Source organism: Pinus tabuliformis, chromosome 1_2, assembly GCF_031772625.1.
Source record: "Pinus tabuliformis cultivar Carrire ecotype Pingquan chromosome 1_2, CPIR1, whole genome shotgun sequence".
Classification (NCBI taxonomy): domain Eukaryota; kingdom Viridiplantae; phylum Streptophyta; class Pinopsida; order Pinales; family Pinaceae; genus Pinus; species Pinus tabuliformis.
In genome coordinates this window covers 544,501,998-544,514,607 of record NC_142298.1, presented here as the reverse complement: position 1 = coordinate 544,514,607, position 12,610 = coordinate 544,501,998, and the positions used below count along the sequence as shown (strand labels likewise).

The 12,610-nt window shown below is 35.3% G+C and overlaps 1 protein-coding gene and 1 pseudogene across 15 annotated transcripts in view; one reads left to right on the top strand and one right to left on the bottom strand.

Annotated features, from left to right (window-relative positions):
- Positions 1–12,610, top strand: part of LOC149206742 (RNA polymerase II C-terminal domain phosphatase-like 4) — a 408,482-nt gene that overhangs the window by 153,893 nt on the left and 241,979 nt on the right. The gene's annotated exons all lie outside the window — the stretch shown is intronic.
- Positions 5,862–12,610, bottom strand: part of LOC149206745 (uncharacterized) — a 100,949-nt pseudogene continuing 94,200 nt past the window's right edge.

The following is a 12,610-nucleotide window of genomic DNA, read 5'->3' as shown; positions in this document are numbered from 1 at the left end:
GTTCTAGCTGTCTCCCAACAACAGGCTATGGGGGGTAGTCCCTATGAAATATGAGAATGCAAGACTCGTTTTCAACCAACAAGTCCGAAAGACACAATTAAATGGCCTAACCACTTGGTTGATTTTAATAAGTTTTAAAGGATTCAATTAGATTATTATGAGCACATTATATCCCTTGATCTTTATCTATATTGAGCCTAGTCTCTAGAGTAAGTGGTAGAGAGAAGTCAAGGTGAAGCAAGCAATGGCTTGGTTAATGATCCCTCTCCTTGAAATCTAACATACTCGGTGCCTCCGGCGCTGCAGAGACTGTGGCTTTGACGACTGCAAGGTCACCGTTTTAAATACTACAGAGACTTGACTTCTCAAGCAAAGATGAGAGGGTTTCCCTATCTCTCTATCAACCAAGCTTATGCTTGGAGGTAAATTTTTAATGCAAGACTAGTTGCTAAGATGAGATGCAAGATGGGAGTGTGCTCTTGAGTTAAGATTATTTAATGTTCTTAATTACTTAGTATTGATTATCTTATGATAAGAGTAATTAATAATGAATTAAGGGATAGTCTTAAACAAGAGAAAGTGCTCAACGATACAAGTGCCAACAAGAAAAGAGATAACCACGATACAATTTTCCCAAATGCTAATCAACAAGATATATGATTTAGGAAAGATCACTAATATGCCAAAGATCCAGAATAGATATCCACTTTAGACATGAACCATAGACAATTTAGAGCACTTATCCACTTAGAACAATTATCATAGTGAGATTACCAATGCTTTTAAAATAATTAAAAACCTTCCCAATTATGTCAACAAGGCAATGAAAATAAATCCTTTAATGCCCACAATTATTCACGAGGTATGTGATTAGATTAGCAAGTCCTTAAGATATGTCACAATACCAATTAGATCTTAATGTGAAAGGACTAAAATGTGCCAATATGCTCAAGTCAAACAGCCCCAAATTACTTGTTTCCTTAAGAGCACTTTAAACGAAGATGTAGACTTCAGCAAGCTTATGAAAGTCACCAAATTCTCATAAAACAAGTCAAGTAAATGATATCCCTATTCATGCAATGACTTTATAATTTGTTTGGCAACTTTATTCGTAAGTTTTAAGCCAATTCAATGTGTCTTTTACCACTATTATCAAATATTTAACTTGCTGTAGCAAAATAGTGAGTGAAATTTAGGGTTTAGAAGTCAAACCCTTAGGCCTTATGGCCTTGAAGATCTTCCCAAATTTTCTCCAATGGAGAAATCATTAGCAACAACAAATATGTGACCCAAATTCTCTGCAAAACCCCCAAGGATTAGATCGGAAAATCAAATAATCACCCACAGTGACTGAAGATGGCAACAAAGGCAAGGAAGAGGGCTAGAAGATGGGGCAACAAGGCCTATTAGGCCTATGACTATGGCCTAGAGACCAAAGAGGCCTCACGGCTCTGGGAAAAGAGGCCCTAGAGGCCTGTTGCAAAGCCTCAAAGGGTTGCGGCCTAAGGAAAGAGGGGAGATGAGAGGGGGAAGGGCTGAACAGAGGAGAAAGGAAGGCAAACGGAGGGAGAGGAGGCCACGATAAAGGGAGAAAAAGGGTAGCAGAGGGAGGAAAGGCCCTAGTAGGCCCGTGGCTTGGTATAGGAGGGAGGCCGAGGGTCTTTAAGGAACTTCCGAACCTACGACAAGGTGATAGGAATAGGGTCGAGGCCCTAGATGACCTCAAAAGGCCTGCGACTCACCTAGAAAGGCTGGCGACTAGGCTAAGGGGCCACGCTGGTGCTAGGAAAGGCCCTCAAAATTTTGAAACCCTCACAAAAATTATTATTTCGCTTAAGATCTTCAAATTTGCTCAACTTTGTTGAAAAATCTTCAATGATGGCCCTGGAAACAGAATAGAGACTAGATCTTACCCTCTAGGGCCTAGATCTAGCTCAAACCCCAACAAATCTTCTTGAAATAGCTGGATCTCATTTGCACAAATGAAAACAAAACTACCCCAAACCCCAACTAGCTACAAAACAAGGGTTAAAAAATTTATTTACAAAATTTATTCTACAAAAATAATTTACAATTTATATACAAATATGAAATATACAATGATTGAATTTTTTTTTGAGAAACAATTTTTTAAAAGGTGTGCAATGACAATAGATCAAATGTGTTTCGAAAGTTATGGTGTTTCCCATAGTCTTAGTGAAGTAAGAAAATCAAACAAAATTCTCGGAGCCCAAACAAGGTCGACTCTCCTCCAAAGTCTGTGAACTTGGATCCCAAGGGTCGGGGAACCTGCAAACTTTGTATTTTCTTCAAGAAAACTTGTTAGACATATGGCGAATCAGATTACCTAAGATAGACCCAAAATCTACCAGAAGAATGTTCTTATCACCATGTAATGAATAACCATGCTTATAAAATTTTAAGCACAATATAGAAAAGCACATACTCAGCACATACCACAGATCATCGGACAAAGAACACCATGAACTAAGCCCCAAAGTCTTTTATTATGATATTTCAAACGTTCCCAGTAGATCAATGGAACAAAGCTAGCATTACAAAATTACATTGACTAGAGTTAGAGCTTTCATCATGATTTGAGAAGAAAATGACTTCTAATTTATAGAAAAATTCTCCAAGTGGAAAATAATGGCTAGTTTGCTTGATCGCCGTCAAAATAATCTCGCTGTCGATAAAATTTGATCATCTTTTAATCTCTGCCATTGAAAATATTTATTTTTGAGGAGTTTTCGAATTTCTCATAAAATGCATTTTTTATTAACTCAAAAATTAATTTTTTGGATTGATTTCCTTAGAAATTTGACTTTGACTTAACCACCAAGGTCCAAGGGCTCGATTTTTCTTAAAATATCCATTTTTGCCTTGGTGGGGGACCTCCAAAAATTCACTTCTTTTTTACCTATGAATGTTTTGGTCATTTTCCACTTGGAGAAATTAATTTCTCTAGAATTAATTTTTTGACTCTAAATTTATTAATTTTCTGGCTTAAGATTTTATTTTATTTTGCCAAAAGAATTAATTAATTGACACACGAGGGGTTTAATTATTTTTCCACCCTCAAATACTTTAGCCATGGTGTTTGATTGCGAAGGACCATGCACTAAAATATTTTTACATCAGATAATTACAAATTCATCCCTAAAAGGGGGATACTTGTTTGTTATAGACCCTCATAATATTTACCCAATTTTGTGACACAATATGATCTAGTAGGCCAAGTGATTTGTAATAAAATAATTTAGCCAAATAGCTTAAATTATTCTCAATTCACTTTTACAATAGACTCGACTAAGAACACTAGGGCTCACCTAAGGCTTTGTCAATAAATTCCATTCTATCTTTGGGGGTTTAAGCTGGAGAGAAAAAACTTTTCCGATTAGCCGTGTTTAGAAACACAAATAATTGTTGAGGTTAAAAAACCTCCTAGGATGAAATTCGTCGCCAAAAGCAAAGGCTTACCTAGGTTGTTATATAATTAAACGGTTGTACTACCATCATTTACATTACGATTTGCAGAAATCGGGTTTACAACGACATGATAACTGGTTGGCTGATGATCCTGAACTTTAAAATTTTTTGTACAACTGCTTCCTTGGACTTGTGACAAAATGGGTGCAACATCTGGCTCCATATGGGGACACGTTGCTTCATCGAAGTGACATGAGAATCCAAAATCCTGTATCGAAGAAAACAAAAATCCATCAAATAGATATCCATTCAAAATCGAAATCATCATGCATATATAGAACATTTGCTGGAATAGAAAAAATCTACTTTAACAAACTGAAACGTAAAGACATATAACATAAGTGCATAAAAAGAAAACTAACTAATGACATAAATGAAAGGGAGTAGGGTTAGAGATACTATACAAAGGATGCCCCATGGCATCAAATGTCATCCCTGTGGCACAATCTGGAACACTTGTCTTCTTGTTGGTAAGTCCATAGGTTGTTTGTCAGATGTCCCCTGCTGAACCCTGACCCTTTTTGGTTGATGAAGATTCTGATCACGATACTGCATGTCTCTGTCAACTTCAAGCCTACGTCTCTTCTTGCTCGGAAAATGGGATGGAAGATGAGATGAAGAAAAGTGATAAACTGACTGAATGAACTTAGCCTCATACTGTGGTGGATGACCCTAGGGTTCAATCTCTTCACCATTTTCCAGCCTCTTTGGAACTTCAACATGATACCTTCTTTCTACTTCTCTATACAATCTGACCATACCACCAGCTATTGCAGGAATAGTAGCATATGAGAGATCCATCTGAATACATCCTCCTAAATCGACTGCAAACTTCCTTGAGAGAAGCATTCCCCACACATCTGGAACATCAATGATTGCTATATCCATGGTGATAATTTTGTATGGATAGTTAGCTAAGGAAACTTGTAAATCTTTGACTACGCCAAGGACTTCAATTCTTTTCGAATCCATAGAGAAAATGTTATGATAAGGCCTAGAAATTCTCAAATTCAACTGATCCATAACCTTCTTAGTCATAACATTTGTTGAAGCATCGGAATCTAGCATGCAATTATGAAGCAAACGGTCATTAATATCCAAGGTGAGAAAGAAAGGTTGATGATCCTCATTAGTCATGTAGCAATTCAAATCCTTTAACTTAATTTCTTCGTCTTTTGGATGCGAATCAACCTTATCCTGTTGGGCCATGCCTAAAGCCTTGAAGAATGCTGCCCTTTGAGAAGGAATATTTAAGAGTTCAAGCACTAGGGCAGACATTTTTATACTGTTAATCCATTCAACCTAATCAAATTTTAATCCTAATTTATACTTTTAGATGCAACTTGTTTATTTTGACTTTGCTCTTTACCTTTTCTCTGATAAGTATAACCCTTACTTCTAGAAATTTCCATAATTTTTTCTTGAGATGGAGTTTCACCATATATTTGTGTGATAGGATCCTTTTCATCACTGAAGTTATTGATCGCGAAGGAGGAAATCATATCTGTGCAACGACTTTCCTTGGAAGAATTCTGACTTACATTATTTATCTGTTCATTTGCTGCTTCATCCAAGATTTTTCTAGCAATAACACATGCACTTTCTTCATGGAAACTTTCACATGGTCTGCAAAATGGGATAGGCTGATCAACAACATTGGCAGACTCAAGAGGAGTAGGAGGTCTTTGATCATTAGGAGGATTCCTTCTTGGCCATGGATTATTGTTTCCTCTATTGTTATTATTATTTCTAGGCTGAATATTTTGAGCTTGATTTCGTTCCATCTGAATCAACCTAGACTGCATGGCACTTATTTGTTGAGCATGTTCAATTCTCATTTCCTTAACCATTTGTGTTAATTCTTTAATGGGATCATGCTCTACCTCTTTAATTTCCTTTCCTTTACTCTTGACTAGACCTCTTTCAAAACCAGGAATCTCAGACTTACCTAAAGCCTTATCTTTCTCTAATTATTTTGTTGTATTTTGAGGAAAGCTTGGTATGTCTTATCTCATATTGAGTGTCAACACAAAAAGCCTCAAGATATTGTTCTAAGACTGTCTTGTCAGGTGGCTTGTAATCTTGAGTCATGTCTCTAAGGATACCATTGAATCTCTGATTAAACTCTTCAATTGTCTCATTTTCCCTTTTCTTGATGGAGTTAAGCTCTTTGACCAAATATTTACCTTCTCTCTTGTCCCCATATTTATCTTTGAATGCATTGGTGAGAGCTTGCAAGGAATCAAACGTGTTAGGACATTTTTTGGGATTCAACTACGTTAAGTAAGTCATTCATCTATGACCATTTCCATTTACTTAACACAACTGAATCCCAAAAAATGATATCTAATATAATGCATTGCGAAAACCCTTCAATAATCAAAAGTGTTGCCGGGCTTGTCATGAAACCATTGCAATGCATCCTTTTCTAATGTAAGGACAAAGAGTGTCATTCTAACATCTTCATGATTATATGCAGTTGCATGGGCATATCTTTGCAAAAAGGTTGCAAGTTTTTTTATGTGAGCCTCAACACTGATTGCATTATTCCCCTGGAAAGTCGGAAGCTTGTTCATAGTAGAGTCATCTGGGAGATCGTGAGGATACCCCTGAATGTTGGCAAAGTTGCAAGGCCTGTAATAATCCATGAATTCTTGATTGGTGGGATTAAGGAAAAGAAAGTGGATATCAGGGAGGGCTTCCTATCCGAGAAAGATTAAATGCTTACTAGAATGTAATTTGTTTAACCGAGCTCTCAGAGCCTTTTTCAGGATCAGGAGCGGGGTTAACCAAGCTACCAGGATTTCTTCTAGAGTAAGCTCTTGTAAATGGATGAATAAGTGGAGATGCCACTTGTTGACCAGTCCATGTCAACTACCCCATAGCTATACATTTTTTTTTGTGCATGGATTTCCATCATGTCCGAGCACTCAGATGATCCACATATTCATCATTATCAGCTATATGTACATTGAAGTTTTGTAAACCCATTCCGCATTTTGTAATGTAAATGATCCTAGTAAGACAAATGTATGTAACAACTTAGGTAAATTTATTTTTCTGATGATGATTTCTATTCTAGGAGGTTTTTAGTCTCACCAATTTCTGTGTGTTTCTAAACACGGATGATTGACAGAGCTTTTCCCTCTGGCTTCACCCCAACGCTAGGGTGGATTTTGTCGTCAGGATTTTAAATGAGCTCTAGTGTTATTTATCGAGTCTTTGTAAAAGTGATTTGGGAATAATTCTAACTATTTGGTTAGGTTATTTTATTACAAGTCACTTAGTCTACTAAATCATATTTTGTGTCACAGAAATGGGTAATTATTGAGGGTCTATAACGAACATGTGTTCTCTCTTCGTGGGCTAGAAATGTAATATTTCATATAAAAAATATTTAGTGCATGGTCCCTCATAGTTAGACACCATGGCTAAATATTAGAGGGTTGGAAAAATTAATAATCCCCTCATGAGTCAATTAATTAAAATTTCTGGCTAAAATAAATTAAAATGCTAAAGCCAGAAATTTAATTAATTTAGGTCTTAGGAAAAATTAAATTCTCCAACATTTAAAATTCGTGGGTTTTAAAGTTTTTAATTTTGGAGGTCCCCAGCCAAGGGAATATTGAAAATTTCAAGATATTTTGAACCCTTGGGCCATAGTAATTAAGTCAAAGTCAACTTTTTGCGGCAATTAACTCAAAATAATCATTTTTGAGTTAATTAAAAGGAAATTAAAAGTGAAATTCGAATTTCCTCAAAAAGTAACTTTATTTCAATGGTGATGATTAAAAGATCATTTGATCTTCATCAACGGTTGAAATTGCTTTGACGGGGATCAAGCCAACTAGCCGTTGGAGATTTTTCCTATAAATGAAAGGCTTCTCTCTATTATTTGCATCCGATTTCTGAATCGTGTACTTGCTCTAAGAAAGCTCTTGTAACTTTTTCTGGTTAATAAAACGCAAAGACTTTGGGGTTTCAGATCGTGGTGTTCCTCTTTCAGATTTATGTGGTAATATTGTTCTTAATACTTGCTGCTTTTATTTGCATTTGTTGGTTAATAGCCTTTGAGGATTGATCTGTGTACAAGTATCTTGCACAGATTTATGGGTTTTTTAGAATATCATTTTAATTTGATAGAAGTAGCAGGTATCTTTATTTCTTGATAATTTTATGATCATTGTTTAGATCTATATTAATTTAACAAGCAGATTTAAGTGTGCATAAGTTATCATTCATAATTTGGGCGTTTGGGGAAGTCCTCAGCTGGACCAATTGACTCTGAGTTTACAGAATCTAAAAGAGCCCACCATCTTTTTAATTTCTGAAGTCATTTTATAGAATATTTTACTTGCAAGGTTATTCTTGGGCTTGTGCCTCTTTAAAATTTCAAATTTATTTCTAAATATTGTGTAAAAATTTGTTTAAATCTGGCTAGTAGAGGGCTTTGTTTTGCAGATTTGTTAGATCTGTAGAATATTATTGCAAATTTGTAAATAACAAATTTCTAATTCATTAGGGTTCTGGGTATTTCATATTTTTGTATATACATGCTTTGGGGTTTTCTGTCTTTTATTTGTGCAGGAAAAAATCTGAAAATTGCAGGTGATTTTTGTGGATTCCGGAGAGAGATCTGAGCCCTAGAGGGCATCTCCATTTTGTTTGTAGGTTGAGGAGAAATTTCAAAAGGATTGTGGGCAAATTTTTTTAGGGCTTTGAGGCCCGGCACTGGCCATCTCCAGCCTCATTCTCGGCCTCTATCATTCCACCCTCTGGCCTCTCATCTTTGCAGCCTTCTTCACCATAATTTTCTCAATAAATTTTTTCTAAAATTTCCCTAAAAAATTTAACAAATTTTTCTCAAAATTTTTTGAGTTTGGCATTTGCATTGGAGAATTTTTAGTGATTTAGGCAACCCATCTTCAACTGTTTTCAAACTCCTAGGGACTAACCGGTGCACATCTTCTAAACCTTTACCTTTTTCATTGATCTAATTGAAAGCAAGATTAATACTGGCATAAAATTTTAGTTATCTGAAATTTAGCAACAAATTAGTTTGCATCTTTTACGACATTACATTTCAGAAATATAATTACTTTCAAAAACTTTTGCATGCTATTTTCTGAATATTGTTTCACTGTTTTTTTAGTAATTTTGAGTTTTTAAATCGTATACATCAATAAATTATAAAGAATTGAACTCAATTTTTTTTTGAATTTAGCAGCAGATTTAATTTACATTTTTACTGTTGTATAATTCCTGAAATTGAAATTAGTTTCAGTCACTTTTGCAGGCAAATTTCTGAAAATTGTTTCACTGCTGTTTGGTAGTATATTTATGAGTTTTTAGGTCAAACAAATTAATAGATCAGAAAGAATTAAACTTAGAAATTTTCTGAATTTAGCAACATATTTAATTTACATTTTTATTGCTCTATAATCGCTGAAATAAAAATTAGTTTTAGTAACTTTTGCAAACAAATTTCTGAAAATTGTTTTACTGCTGTTTGGTAGTTTATTTCTGAGTTTTTAGATCAAATACATTAATAGATCAAAATAATTAAACTCAAAAATTTTCTGAATTGTAGTTATCAGTTTGTCATTTAATTTTTTTTGCTGTTATACATAGAAATTTCTGAATATTGCATGGTTACAAGACTGCTGATTTAAAATATATTGTTGGTATTAACACTTGTTTTAAGAGAAGATTTCTAGATCGATATTTCATTGATGTAATCTGAGTTTAAACACTTAGTTTAATTTCTGAAGTTCATTTGTTTTTTTACATGTTTATTCAAGTAGGACTAATCTAGTTTTACTTATGCATCTAATGATCTTCATTGAGTATTTCATACAAATGAATTTTTGAATTTAAATGTGTTTTATTCTAGAATTTTACATTTCAGTGCATTATGCATTGCAATAATTATTTGTGCGGATTTTACATTTTGTAGTGCTGGTATAAGTCCCCTGCTTTCACATTTAGATCACCACCTTTCTGAGCCTTAAGTTAAGTAACATTTAAGATATATTTCAGAAATAATTTTAGGCTCTCATTTAATTAAAATTAACCAAGTCTTTACATTTCACATAGTTTTAATTTTGCATTTTCATATGAGACAGTCGAGTCTTTTCAGTAGCAGTTTCCCATCTTTTACTTGAACCTTATTTTCTTCGCAAGATAGTTGACTCCACAAGGCATTGGTATCACTTTCTTCAAATCATTTTGAATCCTTAAAATCTTGCGCAATCTAAAACAAGTATTGGTTGCTTATCTGTGTCTCCCAGGTTGGTTGGTTCCCAACTAATCTTTCTTTTTTCCATTTCCATAGGGTCTACCCCCCTTAGTCTGTTATTGGGAGACAACTCAAACAGAGTGATTGGGGATCAGTGTGATAGCCCCCAATTTGAGTCCTTGTCGTAGTGCCTAGACATTTTGTGCGAAAGCACCACCCAAACAGGTAACCAACCGAAATATGCAGGTGCTAAAGGTGTGGATAGAGAAGATGAAAGGATTAGCAAGAGGACAAAGGATAAGGTGATGATAAGATGAAGAGATATCAATGGTGCCCAAAAATGTGACGTTGACGGGTTAATGAAGAATGAGAATGATGAAATGAAAGAATGTCGTGAAAACCAAGGATCAAAAGATTACTCCCCAACAATGGCGCCAAAAAATGTTGTTGCTCATATTGTACGGGCACACTGCAACAACGACTCAGGTCGGGGGCTGTCACTCTAATCCTGAACTCTTCGTTCTAGTTGTCTCCCAACAATGGGATATGGGGGGTAGTCCCTATGAAATATGAGAATGTAAGACTCGTTGGCTACCAACAAATCTAGGAAACACAGTTGAATGGCCTAGCCACTTGGTTGATTTTAGCAAGTTTTAAAGGATTCAATTAGATTATTATGAGACCAGTGCCTTATGGAGTCAACTATTTGCTCTAAATCAATTATAGACCAAGTAACCAGATGAGCAACCGCTGCTTAAAAAATGATTCACTATCCTAGATGAAATGCAAATCCTATGACTTAGGTGAAATGCAAGATCTAGGTTTATTTTAATGTAAATGCCTAGCTAAGTATATCCCTTGATCTTTATCTATATTTAGCCTAGTCTCTAGAGTAAGTGGTAGAGAGAAGTCAAGGTGAAGCAAGCAATGGCTTGGTTAACGATCCCTCTTTGAAATCTAACATATCCGGTGCCTCTGGCGCCGTAGAGACTATGGCTCTGATGACTGCAAGGTCACTATTTTAAATACTAGAGAGACTTGACTTCTCAAGCAAAGATGAAAGGGTTTCTCTATCTCTCTATCAACCAAGCTTATGCTTGGAGGTGAAGTTTTAATGCAAGACTAGTTGCTAAGATGAGATGCAAGATGGGAGTGTGCTCTTGAGTTAAGATTGTTTAATGTTCTTAAGTACTTAGTACTGATTATCTTATGATAAGAGTACTTAATAATGAATTAAGAGACAATCTTAAACGAGACAAAGTGCTCAATGATACAAGTGCCAACAAGAAAAGAGATAACCACGATACAATTTTCCCAAATGCTAATCAACAAGATATATGGTTTAGGAAAGATCACTAATATGCTAAAGATCCACAATAGATATCCACTTTAGACATGAACCATAGACAATTTAGAGCACTTATCCACTTAGAACAATTATCACAATGAGATTACCAATGCTCTTAATATAATAAAAAATCTTCCTGTTGTCGCACAGAAAATCTAGGCACTGCGACAACGCTCAGATCGGGGGCTGTCACCCTGATCCCTGATCTCTCCGTTTAAGCTATCTCCCTACAGCAAGCTAAGGGGGGTAGACCCTATGGATAAAAGGGATGAAGGAGAACCAGCTGGGAATCAACCGGCTCGAGAGACACGGCGAGGCAATCAAATATTTGATTACGGCTTAGCAATACTTAAGATTAATTAGACTTTAAATGATTAATACCAGTGCCTTATGGAGTCAATGATACAGGTAATTGATTACCAACTGTTGCTTAGAAAATAGAAACATAAAAAAATGCTTTAACAATTGCTTGAAAATATTTGCAAAATATCTAACATGTAACAAGCATTAAACAATTCAAGCAAAATTTCGCAGATACACAATGTCTTGGCAATCAAATTTCAAAAGATACAAATTCATTAATCAACCATGAAATTTAAAAGCTAACCAGCTTCAATCTAGAATTTAAATGATTATACTTAATGACCGAAATCTAGGAAATTTACCACTTTCCAATAGTTAATCTTCAGATAGAAATTTGAGCACATTTAACTATAGAGAAATAGCAAACAGTAATACCATGAAGGTCCACCTTTCAAATTTTTAGCCTTAGCAAGAAAGACACCAAGGAGAAATCTTAAATTTGACACTTAACATTTCCTTAGGTAAATTTCTTGATATTTTAAGCGAGACTAAAAAAAAAATTTTAAATCGATTTTTTTTTTTTTTTTGAAGTCAAAAAATAAGAAAAACAAAATAAAAAATAGAAATGAAACAAAATGAAAACAAAATCGACTTTTTCGATTTTTTGGGCTTTTATTTTTTACTTCATAAAAATAAAACCAAAACCAATACTACCTATCTAACCCTAACTCAAATCATAAAAAAAAAACTAGGCACATGTTAGAAAATTAGCTAAAATTTGAACTAGAATAAAAGTGAGAAATAACGCAAGCTAACACCTTATGTATGAGATTAAATAACATACGATGAATTGGTATTAACCCTAAGGTGCATACAGGTCAACGTAAGGAGAACAGTGACGGTGGAGGAGGGTTTGCAGTGGTAGGACGATTGATGGAGCTGCGATGGCGTCGATGGAGAGAGTTGTCAAGTATGGAAGGGAGGAGAAGAGCTAACAGAAGAAGATGGAAAGTTTGTTTTGCAGGTTGGGATGATGGAAAGCGTTGGACGACGGCTGCTCGTCGGGCAGTAAGGAAAGAACGGCTTGCAAGCAAAACGCGCGGAGGGAAGAAGGGATGGTGATGGCTGCGGGAGGATCTGAGCGATGGGTACGCAGACCAAAGGAAATACGGACAGGGATATGGCAGATGGAATGAGGGTGCGGATTTGGACAGCGTGAGGAGTGAAGAAAT